The following is a 25822-nucleotide window of genomic DNA, read 5'->3' on the forward strand; positions in this document are numbered from 1 at the left end:
ATGTGTATTATTGGTTCAACAGACGAGGTAGTTATAGCATTACTGTATGAAATTTTGAACAGATGTAAACAGAGAAAAAAAATCAATAACATAGATTGACCAAAGTGAATTAGTCTCAAAGGAAAGCCAATCTACAGAGCGAAAATAGCTCAATAGAAGGTGCTTGTTCTTTGTAAGGCCTAAAACCATAAAAACTCTAGAAGAAAATTTAAGCAATACCATCCAGGACATAGACATGGGCAAAAACTTCATGACTAAAACACCAAAAGCAATGGCAATAAAAGCCAAAATTGACAAATGGGATCTGATTAAACTAAAGAGCTTCTGCACAGCAAAAGAAACTATCATCAGAGTGAACAGGCAACCTACAGAATGGGAAAAAAGTTTTGCAATCTATCCTTTTGACAAAGGGCTAATATCCAGAATCTACAAGGAACTTAAACAAATTTACAAGAAAAAAACAACCCCATCAAAAAGTGGGCAAAGGATATGAACAGACACTTCTCAAAAGAAGACATTTATGCAGCCAACAAACATGAGAAAAAGCTCATCATCACTGGTCATTAGAGAAATGCAAATCAAAACCACACTGAGATATCATCTCATTCCAGTTAGAATGGCAATCATTAAAAAGTCAGGAAACAGATGCTGGAGAGGATGTGGAGAAACAGAAATGCTTTTACACTGTTGGTGGGAGTGTAAATTAGTTCAACCATTGTGGAAGACAGTGTGGTGATTCCTCAAGGATCTAGAACCAGAAACACCATTTGACCCAGCAATCCCATTACTGGGTATATATCCATAGGATTATAAATCATTCTGCTATAAAGACACATGCACACATGTGTTTATCACAGCACTGTTCACAATAGCAAAGACTTGGAACCAACCCAAATGCCCATCAATGACAGACTGGATAAACAAAATGTGGCACATGTACACCATGGAATACTATGCAGCCATAAAAAAGGATGAGTTCATGTCCTTTGCAGGGACATGGATGAAGCTGGAAACCATCATTCTCAGCAAACTAACACAGGAACAGAAAACCAAACACTTCATGTTCTCACTTATAAGTGGGAGTTGAACAATGAGAACACATGGACACAGGGAGGGGAATATCACACACCAGGGCCCGTGAAGACAGAAAGTGGCTAGGGGAGGGAGAGCATTAGGAGAAATACCTAATGTAGATAACGAGTTGATGGGTGCAGCAAACCACCATGGCACGTGTATACCTATGTAACAAACCTGCACGTTCTGCACATGTGTCCCAGGACTTATAATAAAAAAAAAAAAGATATTTCTTTTTATCAGAAAAAAATGTAAAGACATAAAAGTCACAGTACAAAGAGATGTTTGACATATTACTGGCTTAAAGACAGATTTCGGCCCCATTGAAGTCTAAATCACTGAGTTTTGGGCCCTCAGAATACTAGAGGATTTCTTATCCAACTTCTCTTAAAACTCAAGAATCCCCTCAACAAAGCCTTGACAGGTGAGTTATCTTTTTCGACAACTTCTATAATTGTGTATTTGATAAATGCACCTATTTGCCTCTAGATTTGCTAAAACTAGCTGGGAAAACAAAAGAAATACTGCAGGAAAATGAAACAAGCAATTCACAGTTCCATGTATGTGCAGACAGGACGTGGATCATGCACCTGATAAACATTTCCTAAGAATAGCTACTCTCAATCTCAGCTGACCACTAGAATCACACGGGGATCTTAAAAAAAAAAAACAAAAGATTAGATCCCATTTGTCAATTTTAGCTTTTGCTGCCGTTGCTTTTGGTGTTTTAGACATGAAGTCTTTGCCCATGCCTATGTCCTGAATGGTACTACCTAGGTTTTCCTCTAGGATTTTTATGGTATTAGGTCTAACATTTAAGTCTCTAATCCATCTTGAATTAATTTTCGTATAAGGAGTAAGGAAAGGATCCAGTTTCAGCTTTCTACTTATGGCTAGCCAATTTTCCCAGCACCATTTATTAAATAGGGAATCCTTTCCCCATTTCTTGTTTTTCTCAGGTTTGTCAAAGATCAGATGGCTGTAGATGTGTGGTATTATTTCTGAGGACTCTGTTCTGTTCCATTGGTCTATATCTCTGTTTTGGTACCAGTACCATGCTGTTTTGGTTACTGTAGCCTTGTAGTATAGTTTGAAGTCAGGTAGCATGATGCCTCCAGCTTTGTTCTTTTGACTTAGGATTGTCTTGGAGATGCGGGCTCTTTTTTGGTTCCATATGAACTTTAAAGCAGTTTTTTCCAATTCTGTGAAGAAACCCATTGGTAGCTTGATGGGGATGGCATTGAATCTATAAATTACCTTGGGCAGTATGGCCATTTTCACAATATTGATTCTTCCTATCCATGAGCATGGTATGTTCTTCCATTTGTTTGTGTCCTCTTTGATTTCACTGAGCAGTGGTTTGTAGTTCTCCTTGAAGAGGTCCTTTACATCCCTTGTAAGTTGGATTCCTAGGTATTTGATTCTCTTTGAAGCAATTGTGAATGGAAGTTCATTCATGATTTGGCTCTGTGTTTGTCTGTTATTGGTGTATAAGAATGCTTGTGATTTTTGCACATTAATTTTGTATCCTGAGACTTTGCTGAAGTTGCTTATCAGCTTAAGGAGATTTTGGGCTGAGACAATGGGGTTTTCTAAATATACAATCATGTCATCTGCAAACAGGGACAATTTGACTTCTTCTTTTCCTAACTGAATACCCCTGATTTCTTTCTCTTGCCTAATTGCCCTAGCCAGAACTTCCAACACTATGTTGAATAGGAGTGGTGAGAGAGGGCATCCCTGTCTTGTGCCAGTTTTCAAAGGGAATTTTTCCAGTTTTTGCCCATTCAGTATGATATTGGCTGTGGGTTTGTCATAAATAGCTCTTATTATTTTGAGGTACGTTCCATCAATACCGAATTTATTGAGCGTTTTTAGCATGAAGGGCTGTTGAATTTTGTCAAAAGCCTTTTCTGCATCTATTGAGATAATCATGTGGTTCTTGTCTTTGGTTCTGTTTATATGCTGGATTATGTTTATTGATTTGCGAATGTTGAACCAGCCTTGCATCCCAGGGATGAAGCCCACTTGATCATGGTGGATAAGCTTTTTGATGTGTTGTTGAATCCGGTTTGCCAGTATTTTATTGAGGATTTTTGCATCGATGTTCATCAGGGATATTGGTCTAAAATTCTCTTTTTTTGTTGTGTCTCTGCCAGGCTTTTGTATCAGGATGATATTGGCCTCATAAAATGAGTTAGGGAGGATTCCCTCTTCTACCATCAGAGTGAACAGGCAACCTACAGAATGGGAGAAAATTTTTGCAATCTACTCATCTGACAAAGGGCTAATATCCAGAACCTACAAAGAACTCAAACACATTTACAAGAAAAAAACAAACAACCCCATCAAAAAGTGGGCAAAGGATATGAACAGACATTTCTCAAAAGAAGACATTCATACAGCCAACAGACATATGAAAAAATGCTCATCATCACTGGCCATCAGAGAAATGCAAATCAAAACCACAATGAGATACCATCTCACACCAGTTAGAATGGCGATCATTAAAAAGTCAGGAAACAACAGGTGCTGGAGAGGATGTGGAGAAATAGGAACACTTTTACACTGTTGGTGGGATTGTAAACTAGTTCAACCATTATGGAAAACAGTATGGCGATTCCTCAAGGATCTAGAACTAGATGTACCATATGACCCAGCCATCCCATTACTGGGGATATACCCAAAGGATTATAAATTATGCTGCTCTAAAGACACATGCACACGTATGTTTATTGCAGCACTATTCACAATAGCAAAGACTTGGAATCAACCCAAATGTCCATCAGTGACAGATTGGATTAAGAAAATGTGGCACATATACACCATGGAATACTATGCAGCCATAAAAAAGGATGAGTTTGCGTCCTTTGTAGGGACATGGATGCAGCTGGAAACCATCATTCTTAGCAAACTATCACAAGAACAGAAAACCAAACACCGCATGTTCTCACTCATAGGTGGGAACTGAACAATGAGATCACTTGGACTCAGGAAGGGGAACATCACACACCGGGGCCTATCATGGGGAGGGGGGAGAGGGGAGGGATTGCATTGGGAGTTATACCTGATGTAAATGACGAGTTGATGGGTGCAGCAGACTAACATGGCACAAGTATACATATGTAACAAACCTGCATGTTATGCACATGTACCCTACAACTTAAAGTATAATAATAATAAATAAATTTAAAAATAAATAAATAAATAAATAAATAAATAAATAAATAAAAAAAAAAAAGAAACAAAAAAACCAAAACAAACAAACAAACAAAAAAACAGATTCCTATGTCCCAGCCCCAGAGACCCAGAGATTCTCATTCAGAGGTCCTGGTATGTCACCTAAGCATTGGGCACTTAAAAAGCTTTTCAATGTCCAGCTAAGATTGGAAACTACTATCATTATTCTGGTTCCAACCAAGGACAATTTTAATCAAATTTTATTAAATAATGCATTTGTCCACATTCATGACAATGGTTCCACCTTAGACAACACACAATTCCAGAGGACCCTCGGCAGTCCCTACATGCTCTATGGTGGCAGCCACCCGCCTGGAGCCTGCCAACAGAACACAATGTTAGACTCTTATTGCGTTAGTGCCTCTGTCCCTGTGATCTGTCCTGGACTGTCCCTCAACAGCAGCATTCAATTCCTTGCCCCAGGATTTCTAATTACTTTATGGCATATGCTGACCTGATGAGAGAGAGCACACCTGGAACATACTGAGCCACCACCTTTACCCCCAGAACAACTGCTGTTGCTGAGCGCATGAAAAGAAAAATGCCTCTGGGTCTGAAGAACAGCGTTAAGAATGAATCATCCTGAAGCTCCTCTTTTCCATACTTTGAGAAAAGCAAATCACATCTGATTCGAATAGGATGGATCTTCTATGAAAGCCAAAGAGGGAAAACTTTGGGTCTAAGAAGGTAAAGGCAGTTGTTGCTCTATTACAGTATGAAAGGAAAATATTGGGGCCCCCAATTACTAAGCTAAAGGGAAAATTTAAGCTGGGAACTGCTCAGGGCAAACCTGCCTCTTGTTCTATTTAAAGTCACCCCTCTGCTGAGATAAACACATACCTGATCGCCTCCTTTGGAGATGCTAATCAGAAATTCAAAATAATGCAACCATTTGCCTCTTATCTACCTATAACCTGGAAGCCCCTCCCTGCTTCAAGTTGTCCCACCTTCACTTCGAGGTGTCCCGCCTTTTCCGGACTGAACCAATGTTCATGTTGCATATGCTGATTGATGTCGCATGTCCCCCCAAAATGTAGAAAACCAAATTATGCTCTGACCACCTTGGGTACGTGTCGTTAGGCCCTCCTGAGGCTGTATCATGGGCACGCGTCCTCAACCTTGGCAAAATACACTTTCTAAATTAACTGAGACCTGTCTCAGATATTCAGGGATCAGAATAGAAAGTCTTCGGGTTAGATAATCTTGGGAATAATCTAGTACAACATTCTCAATCTCTGATATCAGGCAAGGGAGTCCCCAAAATGTAAAGCAACTTGCCCAAAGTAGGAGCTGGTGTCTGGACAAGGGTGGGGGATCCTGACCCAGTTCTTGCTTTTTTCCATGGGACTGTTTGCTCGCTTCCAACATTTTACATAAAGTCAAAATTTTACAAAACAAAAGGGGAAAAATTCCTGTGGAAGAAGAAGTCTAGCCCGCATGTTGATGCCACACATCTGTGGGTGACTAGAGAACGCTGAAGGGGCCGTGACATGCTGGCCAAACTGGGGGACCCGGCTTGCGACTTTAATCCACCTCTGCGTGCTTTCCATTAGAAGCCATCTCTCCCGTGGATGAGGAGAGGCACCAGAGCTCTGTGCTGCTTCCTTTGATTACTTCCTTTAACTTGAGCATCAGTTGCCAACACATCTGAAACTGAAGTGACAGCTTTTCATACTGCTTGACACGGAGGGAAAGCTGAGTAGAATATACGTTGACAGGAGAAATGTAAACTTATCAGAGTTTTATTCTTGTTGAAAATGTTCAAGGCACTCCCACTCATATGGCCTTGGCTCTCTTGAAAAGAAAAGCCCCTTCGGAGGTAGGCGGATCATGAGGTCAGGAGTTCAAGACCAGCCTGGCCAACATGGTGAAACCCCATCTCTACTAAAAACACAAAAATCAGCTGGGTGTGGTGGTGCATGCCTGTAATCCCAGCTACTCGGGAGGCTGAGGCAGGAGAATGGCTTGAACCTGGGAGGTGGGAATCTCAGTGAGCCAAGATCACGCCACTGTACTCCAGCCTGGCAACAGAGTGAGATAACCCCCCCGACCCCCCCAAAAAAACAAAACAAAAACCAAAAAAACAGATATTGAATACTAGGAATAGGAGCTATGCCTAAGGGTAACTAACAGACCCCAGTTTGGAAATGCCCAGATTCACTGGGTAATAAAGCACATTCTCATCTTTCAATGCTTAGAAATAGCTCACAGTTCCTAACATTTTCAGTAACCTAAGGAAAGGAGGAATAAAAGGGGGCTTTCCGGTTTCTCCAAATACACCAACCACACCATTCTCTACTTCTGTATTACTTACGTTGGGGCCAGATACTTCCTCGCTGGGGAGTTGGAAAGGCTGTTCTAAGCACTGTAGGATGGTTAGCAGAATTCCTGGTATCCACCTACTAAATGTTAGTAGCATTTATTATAGTTGTGACAACCAAAAATGTCTCAGATATTGCCCAAAGCCCCCACCTCCCTACTGAGAACGACTGCACCCAAATGTCTTATCCAACCACAGCAGCAGGTCCATTTAGTGTTTTGGGTTCTCTGCCTTGTCTTGTTGCTGACAATCCTAACTCTCCTTAGGAATCAGGGGCTAAGTGTGAAGATTAAAGGGGAGAACTGGAGGTTACCACTTGACCCTAAGACACCCTCCAGGTACAGGGCTCCTGTTTTTCTCACAAAACCTCTGGACCCACTTGACTGGCCTGCCATTGTGCCTCATAGTAGGTTGCTCCTCTTCCTTCTGAAAAGCTCTTTTCCTTTGTCTTCACCAAGCTAAATCCTACCCCTTGTTTAAGATTTGGGTCAAATTAACTTCTCCTATGAGGTCTTCTCCACCACCTCTCCCCCTCAGTTAACTTTCTTATACTTACTCCTGAACTCACATACTTGTGATGAACAGAAGAGAGAACTGCATGGTGACCTGAGACCATGCCACTTCCACTGATTTCTTCTAGGATCTTAGACTTCAGAGGTGATGTTGTCCAAGCCTGAGACTTTACTCAGCTGAGCAGGTACCAGAGTCTAATCATAATCTCCAGACCACACCACGAAAGCCAAGCACTTGATGAGAAAAAGCTGGAATTTAAATGTTTTGTGCAAACAGACTAAGATTTTATTTGGAGACTTTTGCCAGAGACTGAGGCAAGAGACTCTTGGCTTAAGAGCTCAGGCTCTTCAACTCCGCATCACACATGCCCTGGAATAGTGACGGGGGAAGGGAGCCCTTGCTGAGCCTGACAGCAGCAAGATCAGCCCCAATAGCTCAGGGTGGCTGGCAGCCACCACCCCTCCCCGCCCCGTCCACACCCAACCTCTTTCAGTTACTTTCTACCCTGCTCCCAAAAGAACGCAAACTCTTTGTTAACTAGGTAAAAACTAATACTCAATTTGCTAACTGTAAAGAGATCATGTAATTTTACAAAGGAAAAAGTCAAACTTTCAGAGACATGGTAACTTTTTGTTCCTTAAGGCAGACTGTCTGTCACCCAGGCTGAAGTGCAGTGGCACAATCATAGCTCACTGCAGCCTCCAACTCCTGCCTACTAAGTAGCTGTGACTGCCTACAGGCATGCACCACCATGCCCATCTAAATTGATTTTTTTTTTTTTTTTGTAGAGATGGGATCTATGTTGCCCAGGCTAGTCTTGAACCACTGAGCTTAAGTGATCCTCTCACCTTGGCCTCCCAAAGTGCTGAGATTATAGGCATGAGCTACTGCGCTGGGCTGGTAACCATTTTTTAAGGCTAATTTCTAACCCCATATTGGATTCATCACCTGAACTCAGCACAGGGATGCGTTCTCTCAGTTAAGCACCTTTACTAAATTGAAACTTACACTTTCAGCTTTAATTGTAAGCCCACAGGAAACAAAACAAAACAAAACAAAAACAGAACACACAGCCTAAACGCTACTGAAGATACAAAATTAGAGATTCTCGTGGATGAAAAGGAACTTCAAGGCACTTCCCCAGCTGTCCGAAAATTTCAAGGCCCACTATTTCCGACGTTGCTTCCATTGATCTGACCATAACTTCTCCTGGGGGTAGGAGGAGGTAGAAGCCAAAACTGCCCAAGCAAGAAGCACAGCAAGATGAGAATGTGCTGCCCTTTGGTTTTAGCTTTTCATTATCAAATGGTCAATGCCCTTTTTCTAAAGGGTGATATAAACCAATTTCCCTTGAGATTTATTATTAGGAGGAAAAAAGCTTCTCCCCTATAAACAGCAGCCTAAGGCCCTACCCTGTCACTGCTGTGTGTGTGTGTGTGTGTGTGTGTGTGTGTGTGTGTGCACGCAATTACTGAGTTGAAGGAGAGATCTTTCCACACAGAAAAGGGCAATTTTTTGGTCTTAAGGGCCGCCTTTTTCTTAGGACCCCTTAAGCAAACTGATATGGTTTGGATCTGTATCCCTACACAAATCTCACATTGAAATGTAATCCTCAATCCTGGAGGTGGGGCCTGGTGGGAAGTGATTGGATCGTTGGGGAGGTTTCCAGTGGTTTAGCACCATTCCCCTAGGTCTTTTTTTTTTTTTTTGAGACGGAGTCTCGCTCTGTCGCCCAGGCTGGAGCGCAGTGGCCGGATCTCAGCTCACTGCAAGCTCCGCCTCCCGGGTTCACGCCATTCTCCTGCCTCAGCCTCTCGAGTAGCTGGGACTACAGGCGCCCGCCACCTCGCCCGGCTAGTTTTTTGTATTTTTTTTAGTAGAGACGGGGTTTCACCGTGTTAGCCAGGATGGTCTCGATCTCCTGACCTCGTGATCCGCCCGTCTCGGCCTCCCAAAGTGCTGGGATTACAGGCTTGAGCCACCACGCCCGGCCGTTTCCCCTAGGTCTTGTTATTGAGTTCTTGCAAGGTCTGGTTGTCTAGAGTGTGTAGCACCTCCCCCTTCTCTCTTTTGCTTGTGCTTGGCCATATAAGATACCTGTTCCCCCTTCACCTTCCAACACAAGTGAAAGTTTCCCGAGGCCTCCCCAGAAGCAGATGCTGCTATGCTCTCTGGATAGCCTGCAGAACTGCAAGCCAATTAAACTTCTTTTCTTTATAAATTACCCAGTCTCATGTATTTCTTAATAGCAATGCAAGAACGGACTAATCCACAAATTCAAAGCCTTTGTATGTGTCCTGAGAGAATCCACTCAGAAGGCAAGTTTGATTCTATGACTCTCCTGCTTGAGATCAGTAAGTTAATGGTTTCCTATCACTGTAAGGCAAAAGATCAGAATGCAACACACGTGTTCTGCTCTTCACCTGGCTTGCAAGATGCACCATGGCTCATGACCTCCCGGCTGTCCAAGCTGGAGCCATACTGGCCCGCTTTAGCTTCTGTAGGAGCCCGCCATGTTCCTTCCAGCCAAAAAGCCTTCAACATTTTCCCTCCTGACAGAATAGCCCTGGCTCACCCTTCAGATCTCATAAGTGACATCTGCTCCAGGAAACCCCTTCTGATGCCCACTCTATTCCCAAGGTACCCAGGTCTCTCTGTTATAAGCCCTCTTATCCCCCATGTAATCACCTTCGTGGCACTTCAATGCTATCTGAAATTACAAAGGCCATTTTACATTTATTTGGTGATCATCTTATTATCTACCTCTCCACCAAGACTGCAAGCTCCTAAAACTAAGAATCCTGTTGGGCTATCACTGAATTCCCAAAATCAAGATCAAGGTTTCACATGTCCCAGAAGCTCAGAAAATAACTGGCAGATGAGTGAATACTCACTCAAATCCATTGGGATTTGCTGAGAACCACTTTTGGGTACCTCAAATTCTAGCTTCTCCAGTCAGAGGAGGAAAAGTGACAAAACATCTTATTTTGTTAAGTATTAGCAAAACAACTTTTTAGCTATCATAAACCCAAGTGGTAGGAAAATTACCAAGAGATGCTGAAGATGTCTGGCACCCTGATCCACTCCTCACCCAGTACTGCATTCTTCATTGTGTGCGTCATAGCAATACCTTTTCATCAAGCTTGTACAAACAGCTTAATCCACACACGTAGGCACTAATATCATTCAAAAATTGGCACTTAGTCAAAGTGGCATGTCTTATTTAAATAAGTTTAAGTTGCCTACATGTATTTCAACTACTAATTCTAAACCTGCTGCCATGATTTTAAGGGTCTAGTGATAACATTTTAGATCAAAGGAGTAAACTTTAGGTTTGGAAAAATTTGCTACAAAGTTCAGATCAAAATGGAGGAAAATCTGTCCTTTTAGTAATAATATTGCCCTTTTAGTAATTTCGCTTATAATTTGATACATGTAAAATACAGGTGACATATGTACATGTAAAATAGTACACGAAGCTCAGCCTAACTTTATAGTAATGTTCCACTTTAGTCATAAGAAATTTCTCATGAGTTCAGTCCAATAAAGGACTCAAAGTTTTGAAAACAAAAGTCACATGATACTCCCTGGGAAGAAGAGGGAATGAGCCACTGGATTACCCTCTTCCTTCCATTTCAACCACAGGGAGGCTAGTAGCATGTAAATAGTGTGTATATGTGGGTGGGAAGAATCAACTCTACACAAACACACTTGAGAAGAAGATAATCTCCATGTCTGGAAATAGAAAAACATAATGGTGAGTGGCTGAAACCCTCTGGTCCATGGGGAGTGGCCCCCACTGTTTAGTTTCAACAAGCATGCTTTGGGACCCAACCAGAACCAAGCTCCCTGGAAGAAGTAATGAGCTAGGACTAGACCGACATTAAGTCTAAAATATCCCTTCATCAAACCCTAGACATGATCAGAAATGTAATACTCTCCTATGGCCAAGGAGGAAAGAACATCTGCGATGGGAAAGAAAAGTTGGCCAGCACTGCAAGGGAGCACAGCATCCAGAATGGACCTCCTCTGCATGACAAAGCCCACATTTTCAACAAGAGTTTCAGACCCATTCAACACTGTGCACCCCTCACAGACAGGCTAGGGCCACCACGAAAACACATAAGATGATTTCACATAAAAATTATAAAAGCTTACTAGGAAATCCAGTAGGAAACACCTGAAAGGCACAACAGATGAGAATTCATGTGAGGCAACCTGATAAAGCATTCTGCAAAGTACCTTAAAAATATTCTTTATTCTTTGAGAAGGAATAGCAAACTTTCCATGAGTCTGAAGATCAGAAAAACAGAAGGCAGATATGAAACAGAATGAAATGGAAACCATGAACATGGAAATAAAATTTTTAAGTTAAAAAAGAATAGATATTTGTTTTGTTAGAAAGAAAAACTGGTGAACATGAAAGAAGAATTGAAGAGGACTTCACTGGCAAGTTCTACCAATGTGCACAGAATAACTTCACAAAAACTCTTTTGGAGAATTAAGATGTACTTCCCAAATTGCTTTATAAACCATAAAGCCCAGTAACTATGAGAAAGGAAGCTAATCTCCGTCATGAATATCAACCTGAAAATCCTAAACAAAATATTAACACTTCAAATCTAGCAACAAGGAATATATTGTGGTCAACTTGAGTTTATTTCAGGAATGGAAGTTTAACATTGAAAACAATAAATAGGATTTGTCACCTTAACAGACTGCAGAAGAAAAATCATAATCATCTCAACAGGTACCAAAAAGTATTTGCTAGCATTCAACAGTCATATATGAAAAAATGTTTTAGCAAACCAGGAATAGAACAGATTTATTTTAATCTCATTGTATTAGTCAGGACAGAACATGTTATAGGAACAAACAGGCTCCATTTTCAAGAGCTTAACATATAAAGTATATTTCTTGCTCACACACAGTCTGCTTATGGTCTATAGGCTTTTTGGAGTAGCTGTTTTCCAAGAAGTGACTGAGATCTAGGATGGATTTGTCTTATCTCCTATCGCTACTCCTATTCAGCATTTTTCTGAAAGTCTCAGCTACTGAGTTAGGCAAGAAAAAGAAACGTGAAAGAAAAATAAAATTTATCTTAATCACAGATAAGATTATAAAACACAATCCAAAAGAATCTTGAAGTTAATTACTGACATAAGGAAGTTTAGCAAGTTTGCTAGATAAAAATTTATACTTGAAATCAATTGTACTTTTTGTAAAGAGGAAACAAATGAATTTTTGAAGATACAATTTTTGATAGCAAGGAGCCAGCAATAAGTTGGAGAAAAGAACTCTACAAAGAAAATATAAAGCTTTGCAGTATGTTAGAGAAGGCTAAGAAGAAATTGGATCCTGATAATGAGTTGGAAGACTTGTATTATACAGATATTGGTTCTTAAATTCATCTATAGATTGAATAAACTCCTAATAGATTGTTTTAGCAGAATTTGACGTTAAAATTTCCATAGCTCAAAGGGCCAAGAATAGCCAAGATTAACTTTTGGCTTTTGAGGTATACCCTATATATAAGTAAATTCTATAATTACATTAATCTGAATGTACAGCCTGATTATTTTTGGTATGTGTGGAGACAACATAACCACCACTTGGATTAAGAGGTAAATATTGGCCGGGTGCGGTAGCTCATGCCTGTAATCCTAGTACTTGGGGAGGCCGAAATGGGAGGATTGCTTGAGTCTAGGAGTTTGAGACCAGCCTGGGCAACTTAGTGAGACCCCATCTCATTATAAAGAAAAAAAAAAGAGGTAAATATTTCCAGCACTCCGTATGGTTTCCTCGTGCCTTTTCCAGATTATAACCTCCTAATACTGAACTTTTACCACTAGTGATTAGCTTTGCTTGACTTTTGATCCTCATCTAATTGGAACCATGCAGTATGTTTTCTTTTTGACTGGTTTAACTCTTGTAGGCAATTTTTCTGCCAGAGAGCAAGAAGTATTTCTCTTCTTGGTTCCAGAGGGCTGCTCTTGCTGGGCTAATGCAGCCCCTGGTAGCTCTAACAATGAGAGCTAGCAATGGTCGTGTACAGCTCTTCTGGCATGCATCTGGTTCCTGCAGTGAAGTGCTTCTCAGAACCAAGCTCCAGCACTGCCAAGTGACCAGCAACGACCAGCATTTTTCAGCTTCCCCCAGCATCCTCTCAAGCAGCTGCTCAGTGGGAGACCACCTGTGAGGCACTTCAAAGGCTCCCCCGATGCCCCCTCGGGAGGCTTTGCAGCAGACTACTGCAGGTGAGGAACCATCCCATGCACAACTTCCCCAGTAAACCCTTGGGTGGCTTCACAGTGATTTTTAAGGTGTGACAGTTCCTGAGGGATGGCTTTCCACAGCATCCCAGAGGGAAGATGTCCTGCGAGTTCCAGTAGCGCAGCATCTTAGCAATGTAACCACGCATTAAAGCACAGCCATGCCCTTCAAGGAAGGTCTGGAACTCAACCCTTGGGGATCCCTGGGGACAGGGAAGGGGAGAGTGAATCTCTTTCCTGGTCTCTGTCTCAGCCTTAGGGGTAGTATATCTACTTCCCAGATTGCCAATTCACAAATTTACATTATAGTTATCTAGGAGAGGATAGTTCATCAATATGGGCCACATTAGTGATAGAAAGCTTAAACTAACCAATATTACATAATAAATAAAGTTACCTCTTACAAAAGCAACAGGCCCATATGGTTTTACTGAGTATTCTACAACACAAAGACCAGCTAAGTCCAGTATCACTGATAGCACCACAAGAGACTATTTCAACCAATATCACATAATCATATCAATGTAAAACTCCGAAAGACAATAACAGAATCCAATCTCATTAAAAATGTTACACACCATGGGCTGTGCGTGGTGGCTCACGCCTGTAATCCCAGCACTTTGGGAGGCCGAGGTGGGCGGATCACAAGGTCAGTAGATTGAGACCATCCTGGCTAACACGGTGAAACCATATCTCTACTAAAAATACAAAAACAAAATTAGCTGGGCATGGTGGCGCGCACCTGTAGTGCCAGTACTTGGGAGGCTGAGGCAGGAGAATGGCGTGAACCCGGGAGGCGGAGCTTGCAGTGAGATGAGATCATGCCACTGCACTCCAGCCTGGGTGACACAGCGAGACTCTGTCTCAAAAAATAAACAACAAAAAACAAAACAAAACAAAAGTTATACACCATGACTGGCTAGGATGTACTTCAGGAGTGTATGTTTGCTCAACAGTAGGAAATGAATCAATATAACATAGCATATTATTAGGAAGGAGAGCCATAAAATTATTTCCACAGTGCTAAAAAAAAAAAAAAAAAAAAAAAAAAGGCTTCTCTCAATTCAACACCCATTCTTAATTAAAAGACACACACCACGAAAATAGAGATTGATGGATATAGAATTAGTCCTAAAGTCAGCATCTTTACTTACCTTTCTTAGTGTGAAACAGGAATTTCCATTATAGTCAGAAGCAAAATACGGATGCTACCTCCACTACTACTAAACATTATTACTTCTTAACATTAACATTTTATTTGGCCAAATCAATTAGAGGCATAAGAATTAGAAAAGTAGTAAAACTATATGTGCAAATGAGATAGTCTATCTAGAAAAACTAAAAGAAACAATGAAGATCTCCACAGCAAAAAATTTAGTAAAGAAGCATATAAAATATAAAGATAAAATACTTAGAAAAAAGCTTAAGAAATTTGAAAGACATAAATGAAGAATGCTTTAAAACACTCTTGAAAGGCAAAAAGGTAAACCATAAACAGACATTCCTTGTTCTTGGCTAAGATGACTCAATAAAGATCAGTTCTCCTTAATTTATACATTTCAATAAAATTACAAACTTCAATAATATCAAATTTTTGGTTTTTTATGGAGCTAGGCATGATGATACCAAACTCCATATGGAAAAGTGAACATGCAAGAATAGTTAATAAAACACTAAAAAAGAAAAGCCACAGGAGGAATATCCCAGATATTAAAAAGTACAATCGCATCTTAAGTTAAACGGGGTTATATTGCACATGAGTAAGAAGACAGAGGCCAATGGATTAGAGCAGAAAATTCAGAAATAGACCTGACTACTTTGAAAATTTTGTATATGAAACATAGTAACTCAAATCGCTGAGGCAAAATGGGTTTTAATAAGTTGTATTAGGACAACTAAATAGTCCATTAGTAAAAAGATAAAATTAGATACAGACTTTACTCCATACATAAGAATAACCTTCAAAGGATCTGAGGTTTAAGGGTGAAAATTTAAACTACAAACGTGCTAGAAGGAAATGGGGATTCCTCTATAACCTGGGCATAAAAAGCTGCTTTCTAAGTATGATCAAGTCCCAGATGCAACTGTTAAAAAGAATAAACTTGGCTACATAAAAATAAATTACTTTTGCATAGTGAAAAATACTATAAGCAAAGTCAAAGAACAAATGAAAAACTGGGAGAAAATATTTGCATCATATACCACAAATTAAAGGTTGATATCCCTAATATGTATTAATAATTACATATATCATATATACATTATATAAACTCAACTGGAAGGACTCCAAAAGCCCAATAGAAAAATGGACAAAATTCATGAACAGATAGTTCATACGATAAAAATGATCCTAAGTGTGTTAAGAGATTTCCAAGTCTACCCATAAGACTGTCAAAAATTAAAGAGCTTGAAGACACTCTGTTGCTGAGGCTGTGGAGAAACAGGCACGCTTACACATTGCTGGTGGGCATGCAAACTGGTTCAGTCCTTACAGAAAGGAAACAGGCAATACCTAAAACAGAAACTACAAATCCATTTACCTCTTGACCCCAGCAATCTCACTTTTAGGAATTCATGCTCCAGACAGAATAAAAATGCGTGTGTACAAGGCTATTAATTTCAGGATTATGTATCATTACAAAATATTGGAAAGAGTAAATATCTACACGGGTTAAGCCTCCCTAAACCAAAAATGCCAAATGCTCCAACATCTAAAACTTTGAGCATTGACATGATGCTACAAATAGAAAATGCCACACTTGACCTCAAGTCACAGGTCCCAGTCAAAATGCAGTCAAAACTTTGTTTCATGCACAAAATTACTAAAATCATTATATGAAGCTGGGCATTATAACGTGCACCTGTAGTTCCAGCTACTCAAGAGGCTTAGGCAGGAGGACCATTTGAGCCTATGAGTTCAAGCCTGCAGTGACTATTATCCTGCCTGTGAACAGCCACTGCACTCCAACCTGGGCAACATAGCAAGTCCACATCTTGAAAAAACAAAATAAATAGTTACTTTCAGACCATGTGTATAAGGGATATATCAAACAAATGATGTGTTTAGACTTGGGTCCTAGCCCAAGAAATCTCATTATGTATATACAAGTATTCCAAAGTCTGGAAAAAATCTGAAATCTAAAACTTCTGGTTCCAAGCATTTTGAAAAAGGGAAACTCAAAACCTGTGTTTAAGAGACAGAGTGAATGAACTATGGCATATCAACATAACACAATACTCTGCAGTTGCAAAAAAAAGAAGATCCTTATAAATGGATATAAAATGACATCTACAATATATTGATAAGCAAAGAAAGTAAAGTGCAAAAGAACACACTGTATGCCAACTGTACTGTAATAAAAAAGGGGATATAACTATAGATAGACACATATGCGTCTACTTATTTTTACAAAAATGAACATGGGAAGGATAAACCAACAAGATTGGTGGACGGGTGAAAATATATTAGAGTAAAGAAATGACACTTCTCCATATAGTTCTGTTTAGTTTTGCCTTCTGGAACCATGTTAATGTTTCATGCGCTAAAAAATCACCTCTATAAGGATGAGTGCACAGTCAGCAAAATTCAAACTGTAGGAAACAACACAGCCCAAAAGGCCTGGGATCTGTAACAGACAAATTGTAAGGGGGGTTTGGAAAAAAAAAAAAAAAAAAAGGAAGGAAACCTGTAGCTTAAGAAAGATTTAAAAAGCATTTTGAATTAAAAATGGGCAAACTTTAGAGTTCAGTGATGCATACATAGGCAATAAAACTATGAAATGCAAGCAAGTGTGAGGACAGTGGTTAATTTGGGAGATATGGAAGGGTTTGTGCTTTAGGACATGGAGGGACATCCAAGGTTGCTGAAAAGTTACATTTCTTGTCCTGGGTGGTGGCCACAAAAGCATGTGAGTTCTACTAAGTGGCACAATCATTTTACATGGTATTCTAGATCTGTGTTTTTAATAAATAGCTTTTTGAAAAAAGACTAAATGCCTGGCCATTCCTCAGCTGTCCATGTGATGTCCATCTGCAGGCATCCTTAAATCTTCAGTTCACATTTTTTTTGCCACCCAGGACAATTCTATAATACATTCCTTCCATTAGATGATGTGTGATCAGACAGTGCATTCTAATTTTTAGATTAGCTTAAGAAAAACATGAGTAGGGGATTATAAGTATTGCCAGCAATAACTCTTGTAATGCATTCCAGTACCAACTGTAAATTCCAAAGCCCGTCTTCTCTATCAGCTGTTTTAGATTATCTCCATTGCCATCCTCCTGCAGTAGCACAGACAATGAAAATATAATCCCATTTTCTTGAGATAAATCTGTGAGAAGGTAAGAGGCCTAGTATTCTTACATAAGAGCTGAAATTTTGTGAACTCCCTGGACAGACTTACAATCCTGGCTGCAGGCACTTTTGGCTTGAGTATTCAAGATTCTTCATTTGTGCTGACATTCACACACTTACAACATTGTGGGAGAAAAAAAGCAAAATCAAGGCTGTTCACATCGTCCAACTTATTTCAGTTAGTTGTATAAATTGTAACTGATTAAGTCTGGGACATGGGTTGACAACCCATTGGTTACTGGAAGTAGCAGCCTCTGGACTAAAAATCAAGCAGCTGTCGGCCTTGGTGGGAACGGCATGGGGTCCATATCCCAAAGAGGGGTGACCTCCCATTCCATCAGCAATGCCATATTCTTTCTCACCTTGTGCATTCAAGAACCATATCCCCCTAAACCCAGGCAGAACTGCACAGTTTCCCTCTATCATCAAGTTCCCCAGGTGTCTAGATGAAGGTACAAGTGTTTGCTTCACCAGCAAGTCAAGGCGGCTTCATGAAAAATACCAAATTCTCTCTCCTTCCAGGTTCTTGCCATCTTGGGGCCCCCAAAACCAAGCCAAGCTTGATTACCTTGAGTGCTAAAATGTTAAAAAGCATGTAGAGATCTAATTACAATATTTAAAAGAACACAGCCAGGGCTAGAGTAGTCAAATTCAGAGAGACAGAAAATAGAATGGGGATTGCCAGGGTCTGCAGAGAGAAAGGAATGGAAAGTTGTTGTTTAATGGGTACAGAATTTCCGCTGGGGAAACTCAAAGTGTATTGGAGACGGATGATGGTTGATGGTTGCACGTGTACTTAATGCCAGTGAACTGCTCACTTAATGGTGAAAACAGTAAGCTTCTGTTATGTATGTTTTTCCACAAAGTCAAGGCATCAAAAATACCCTTGGGCAAAACAAAATTGTTTCATAAATCATCTTTTAGTTCTGCTTAGAGAGAAAAATTTCATAAAAGGGGAAAAGACCTTCAACTGGCTAGCCTAGTGGTCGATACTCATTTCCTCGGTGCTACTCACTTTGTCAACAGCACATCTTTAATCCGAGTCTGCACCCTACAAGTAGGGATGAAAGGCGGCTTTCTATGTGCAGTCCCAGAGACAGTCCCCAAGGAAGTCATTAAGAACAGTAGTTCTCGGCCGGACCTGGTGGTTCACGCCTATAATCCCAGCACTTCGGGAGGCCAGGGCTGGTGGATCACAAGGTCAAGAGATCGAGACCAGCCTGACCAACATGGTGAAACCCTGTCTCTACTAAAAATACAAAAATTAACTGGGCGTAGTGGCGCATACTTGTAGTCCCAGCTACTCAGGAGGCTGAGGCAGGAGAATCGCTTGAACCTGGGAGGTGGAGGTTGCAGTGAGCTGAGAATTTGCCACTGCACTCCATCCAGCCTGGCGACAGTCAGACTCCACCTCAAAAAAAAAAAAAAAAAAAAAAAGGCAGTTCTCTAAGGTGGGTTACCAAAAGCTTGGAGTTGAAACCTCAGACTCCCTTGCACAGGCCTGGCCATTATCTACTATTTTTTTTTTTTAATCTTAACAAGGACCTATCCTTTCCCCTAGATAATTTTGTAAAACATTTGGGCTCACCTCTCTGGGTCCCACTGTCGGAGAGACCAGATTTTGATCCCATCCCTGGCCCTCGATAACAGGCAAGTTACTAACTTCCTTACTTTGCCTCAGTTTCCTCATCTGAGAAATGGAAATAATGGCAATACCAACCTTGCGTCCCTATCAAGATTAACTATAATAAATCCAGGAAAACAGCTTGGTACTGAGACTGCTCATTGTAAATTCAATAAATGTTCCCCTTTTATCATCACCATTACCTGAGTCCCTCTAAAAGCCAGAGCAAGTTCCTTCAACTGAAAGTATCTTTCCCACTTTGTTGGCCATGTTGCCTTAAATTCCTACAATGAATATTATCAGCTCTCACATTTTACAAAATATATAAAATATAATCAATCAATTATAAAGTTAATCAAAGAATAACTTTAAAAGGTGAACATGTATAAATATAGTGTTAAATATGTGAAAACATTAAACTTTTTTCCATGCCTCAGTGTAACTGAACATATCAGTTCTTTGGCAGGGCGAGCAAATGTACTGTAAAGATTTTCAGGATGATTACATTTTAATACCAGGATGAAGGAGTTAAGGCTTTATCAAGCAGGTCCCGCAGTGGTGGCTCTCTCCATCAGATACCCCAAGGACTTGGCTACCTCCAAGAAGTGACTGAAAAGCAAAGTATGGGTGAATGATGATGTGCAGACTTCTTGGAAATGTCCATTTTATAAAATCTACATTTTTAAACTAAAAAACATATCTATAAGGTGCTTTACATGGTAGTACCTATTCTCTAGGATTTTTAATTCTATAAACAAATCCCTACATGAACAATTTTGTTTAAAACAAATGGCTAAAGAATGCAGGAAATAAACAAGAGGTCTGAACAGAGTGGCTGTTTGCCTATAACTTTCTCCCATCCCTATAAAGGAAGCAGTCTCTTCTTCAAAACTGGAGCTCAAACCATTTCAGTGTTTGACAGCGAAGAGGACTTAGGGGAGAGAAAGCTGCTTGGACGTAAAATACAGATGTCAGGGTCCACTAACCCTGACCCTAGGCCAGCTGGGAACAGCGCACAATGGCATAAGTCTACTTTTTACAAATAATTTTGTCCAGTAATCATGAGTCTTCCTTGTTCAACACTGAAGGTGTCATGGGACTGTAAACTGACCATTTTGGAAGTATTTCTGTTTCAATACCTAGACCATTTAGTAGTATTTAAGATAGAAGAATATGATATTTCAGAAGCAGGCTAGGTCTAAACTGATAAGACATTGGTCCTGGCTATGATATGCAGCAGCGGGGAAAAGCTGTTAAGCAGCAAATAACTTCAGTCTTACTACAGAAGACAAATTCCTGTGTCCAATGTCCTCCCCATGCCTCAGCCCAGGTTCTCACAATTGATAGCTGAGAAGAGAGCTCATCTCCATGTCTCTCGTTTTACATGATTGAGACAGCAAGAGTCCTGAGAAACCTTCTGTCCGTTTCCGTCACGTAGCAAAGGCTTGAGTGTGACCCGACCATCAATGAAGTGTTGAGAGGGCCACGGGTGTGACTTCTGAGGGGGCCAACCAGCAACACATGGGCAAAACCTTTGTTTCACAGCCAAAGGACACACACCCAGTTACAACCTCACAGACATAAGCCACTAGTCACAAACACAGTTACCACGAGAACGTGTGGATGGCTAAATGCCAACAGATCAGCACAGCAAGGAAATGAAGAAAGAACAGAAGTTCTGAAGATACGGCAAGTAAAGCATAAAAGAAGAAAGGCAGTACACTTTATTCAATAATTAAAGGCTTCCACATGCATTTAATCTTGAGCTGGCCAGGGCACTAGGAATAGAGCAGCAGACCAGTCAGTGGTTATGAGCCTGGCTCTGGGATCAGGCTAGGGGTTTAAATCTCAGCTCTGCCACTTCCTAGTTGCATAAACAGACAAGTTACATAATCCTTCAGTGCTTCCATCTCCTCATCTGAAAAATAATAAAAGTACCTGTCTCATGAGGTTGTGAGGATTAAACAAGGTCAATTCATATAAAGCACTTTGAATGCCTGGGCATGCAATACGTGCTTCACTGATAATAGCTATTAGTCAACATAATGTGGTGTCAGAAAAGGAAGAAAACGGGTAAGAATAAGGCATAAGCAAGGAAGCATTTACAGAATTTACTCAGTGTAACATATACATACAGCATGCTATTTAATCTTTACAGCCAATCGATGAGAAATTCTCATCTCCTTTCTTCTTGCTTCCTCCCATCCTCTCTGTTTGACCCAAGGCTCATTGGGTTGAGAGTGAGAGGAGAAAAACAACTACAAAAAAAGTAGTAGTAGAAGAAAGGTGGGTTGGTTAACGAAGAAGAAAGGAGGAAAAGTAACAGTAAAGTGTCTACCTAGAAGTAGGTCTGGTATCAGCCATGGCTGGATTTAGGGACTCTGGCAGTACCACCAGGACTTCATGTTTCTCCATCTTTGGTCTCTGCCCACCTCTGTGTTGGCTTCATTCTCAGGAATGGTTTGCATGAATTGCATCAGTAATAAGACCATGAGGTCCTATCAAGAAATTTAGTCTTGAAAACACTGAACACAGTTACCCAAAGTCAGGATAACTGAGAGGTTCCAAAATAGTTGAGGATAATTCCTAGCCCTCTTAAAGAAAAGGGTAGATCATTTATTTCTAATCTCTCTCAAAGGACAGAGCTTGGAGACTCACAGCCTGAATTTCAAGGGAACGGAGAGGGAGAGAAGAAAGAAAGGAAACTAGAGTCAGAAAAGAGAAAATCCGGGGGAAATGGAGGTTAGGAACATTGGTGGACATGGGTTGAGCTGCTTAACCAGTATCATGCCCTCATCTTCCAGTGAGAACACTGGTTAGGGATCAGCAGACAACAGAGAGCGCACCAGCTAGCATTAGCACAAAGGGATTTTTTAGCGAGTACCAAGGGATTTATAAAACCAGTGATTTACCAAGCTTGAAGCAGTGGGGACTAGGTTAAGCTGCCAAAATATCCCCTTCATTCCAAAAGCACACTGCCTCTGTTGTGATACAGAAAGTCGCCCCCTCACAACTGTGGGAAGCTACCATATGAAGTTGCCGGAAGCCGAATCGCACTGCCACAAACACAGTCTGCATCAGCCACATGTGCTGCTCCTTTACTTCCTGACTCAGTTCTGAATTCAGGTTTCACCTGAGTGCAGATGACCAACAGGACCTAAAGCACACCCAGAATGCCAGGTTTGAGGAATCTGGGAATGCCACTTCTAGCTCTCCATCCTCTGAAATGTGGAGGCACAGCAGGTGGATGCTGGAAATGCTGTTGAGCTAACCAACCCACAGTACTACTTCTGTACTACTTCTGTAGTACATGAAGAGTCACTCCTTCCACCATTTATCCATGTAGCTGAGGTAGGTGTGGCCCTAACTCCTGCAGCCAAGGGTCGCACATGATCCAAACCTGGCCAGTCAGAGCTCTACATTCCCCTGACCTGAGTGAGCAGTTCTCAGATGGACATATGACCCAAGCTGGAGATCAGGCTCAATTCCATGATCTTTTTGAAAACATTCTCTACTAAATCTGAGGCTTCAAGGGTGAGAACCTGGCATTTCTGGAGGCTGTTGAATCCCCATAGCCAAGCAACTGATGCAATTCATGCAAACCATTCCTGAGAATGATGCCAACACAGAGGTGGGCAGAGACCAAAGATGGAGAAACATCAAATCCTGGAGATGCTGGCAGAGTCCCTAAATTCAGCCATGGCCGATATCAGACCCACTTCTAGGTGGACACTTCACTGCTACTTTTCCTCCTCCCTTCTTCTTCGTTAACCAACCTACCTTTCTTCTTCTACTACTACTTTTTTTCTAGTTATTTTTCTCCTCCCACCCTCAACCCAATGAGTCTTGACTCATACAGGAAGGATGGGAGGAAGCAAGAAGGAAGGAGATGGGAAAAGAGGAAGAAGGGACAGATGAAGGCTGGGTGAAGGATTTGTAAGTCATATTATAAAGATCTACAAATTATATTATGTGCCAGGCACCACGCTGGATACCATTAATTCATCATCTTATTTAGAACTAATTTTAAAAGATAATATATATGCAAGCACTCAATTAAGAAAACATGCAGTTTGGAATCTATCAGGCATCTAGAATTAATGTAATTGCCATACCTGGATAAAACAGAAGGTGCACTGAATTACATGAAGACTAAAATGGAAACAGCAACTCTTCTATTGCAGCTCATTTCCTTAATCCTCATCACCACCATGTAATGAATGGAATTCATTAATACGGCTCACTCATATAGTCACATATCATTCCTGGCCATTACTGAATTTTCTTATCACTTATGGTACACTGGCTAAAAGTATACAATTTGGTATCAAATCTGGGTTCGAAGTCTCTTTCTGACCATGAGATCCTGAGCAGGCTACTTACTGTCTTTCTGTCTTAACTTTTTCATGTGTACCACAGGAGCAATAATTCCTGCCTGAAGAATTAATGCAGGCAACACACATAGCCGGGGGTCTATGGATAGACTAGAGTCAGAGACATGACAGGCTCCTAAAGAGATTTAGGCATTTCTAAAGTGGAGACAATAGTTGCTGGCAATTAAAGTAAGTTCTTAACAAAATATTCCATGACTTTGGACTAATGGTTAAAAAAAAAAAAAAAAAAAAAAGACATTGCCATCCCTGGCTCCCTTCCTTTCCATCCACCATTTCAGAGCAAAAACTCACCCTAATCCCACAGAACGCTGGTGAATTTTCTAACAAAACATGTGAGTCATTCCAGAGTAAGAGCCCCTTGTCTTGCAACTATTGTTTTTGCTGTGTATGTCAGAAAAATATTAGGTATTTTTGTTCCTTTAAATCAGGGGTCCCTGACCACTGGGCCATGGATAGGTCTGTGGCCCGTTAGGAACCGGGCTGCGGGCAAGTGAGCATTGCCATCTGTGCTCCACCCTCCTGTCAGAGCAGCGGTGGTGGCATGAGGTTCTCATAGGAGGGCAAATACTCTTGTGAGCTGTGTATGTGAGGGATGTACATTGCACGCTCCTCATGAGAATCTAATGCATGGTGATCTGTCAGTGTCACCCATCACTCCCAAAGCGGACTGTCTAGTTGCAGGAAAACAAGCTCAGGGCTTCCACTGATTCTACATTATGGTGAGTTATAGAAGTATGTTACAATGTGATAATAGAAATAAACTGTACAATAAATGTAATGTGCTTGGATCATCCCCAAACAATCCCCCACCTCTGATCTGTGGAAAAATTGTCTTCTACAAAACTGGTCCCTGGTGCCAAAAAAGGTTGGGGACCACCACTTTCAATAAACAACATAGGTTCCACTGAAGGATATGTGGGAAGATGAAGGAGAGGGTTACAATTCACCTGGGTTAGCAAAGGTTCCCCATGCCGCTAAATTTTCTCTCTCAAAGACAGTGGCTTCAAAGCTTTCTCTTTCCAACTATCCCCATCTCCTCCTGCCCCCTGGGGCTGGTAACCACCAACTCCTCCCTTCTGAGCCACTTCCTCTCTTTCCTTATGTAGAGTAATGTGGTCTTGATTCTTCAGTTAGCATCTTCACCTCTCATCCCCTAGCCTTGGAACCAATCTTCCTTCAAGAAGGCTTTAAGGTTGGTAAGGGGTGGCAGGGAGGAGAGTATAAATAATTTTTCCTTAGCAACTTTTCTAAACCCATTTCCCTTGCTTTCAAGAGGGAAGAAGGGGCCCATTCTGTACTATGGATAGGGATCTATTTTATTAGCTATGTCTCAGGGTTTTTTTTTTTTTTTTTTTTTTTTTTTTTTGTAAGACAGGGTCTCACTCTGTCTCCCAGGCTAGAGTGAAGTGATGCAATCTCAGCTCACTGCAACCTCTGCCTCCCAGGCTCAAGTGATCTTCCTACCTCAGCCCCTGAGTAGCTGGGATTACAGGCACACAACACCATGAGCAGCTTATTTTTTGTAGTTTTGGTAGAGATAGGGTGATGTGGTTTGGCTGTGTCCCACCCAAATCTCATCTTGAATTGTAGCTCCCATAATTCCCACATGTCATGGAAGGGACCAAGTGGGAAGTAACTGAATCATGGGGGCAGGGTCTCTCCCATGCTGTTCTCATGATAGTGAATATGTCTCACAAGATCTGATGGTTTTATAAAGGGCAGTTCCCCTGCATACACTCTCTTGCCTGCCGCCATGTAAGATGTGCCTTTGCTCCTCCTTCATCTTCCACCATGATTGTGAGGCCTCTCGGCCATGTGGAACTGTGAGTCCATTAAACCTCTTTCCTTTGTAAATTATCCACTCTCATGTATGTCTTTATTAGCAGCATTAAAACAGACAAATACATGGGGTTTCACCATGTTGTTCAGGCTGGTCTTAAACTTTTAAGCCCACCTTGATCTCCCAAAGAGATGGGATTAGACATGGGCCACTATGCCCAGCCTCAGTTTTCTTTTAATTGTTTTTATCAT

General features: G+C 41.0%; 1 protein-coding gene and 1 long non-coding RNA gene across 3 annotated transcripts in view; both read right to left on the reverse strand.

The window, feature by feature from the left end:
• Positions 1 to 25822, reverse strand: part of CCBE1 (collagen and calcium binding EGF domains 1) — a 286745-nt gene that overhangs the window by 161560 nt on the left and 99363 nt on the right. The gene's annotated exons all lie outside the window — the stretch shown is intronic.
• On the reverse strand, positions 19887 to 25126 carry LOC103879774. Its single transcript, XR_640540.3, has 2 exons — positions 20736 to 25126; positions 19887 to 20006 (listed from the first exon to the last, which is right to left on the reverse strand). It is a non-coding gene; the product is annotated as an uncharacterized LOC103879774 (long non-coding RNA).

Source organism: Papio anubis, chromosome 19 (assembly GCF_008728515.1).
Source record: "Papio anubis isolate 15944 chromosome 19, Panubis1.0, whole genome shotgun sequence".
Classification (NCBI taxonomy): Eukaryota; Metazoa; Chordata; class Mammalia; order Primates; family Cercopithecidae; genus Papio; species Papio anubis.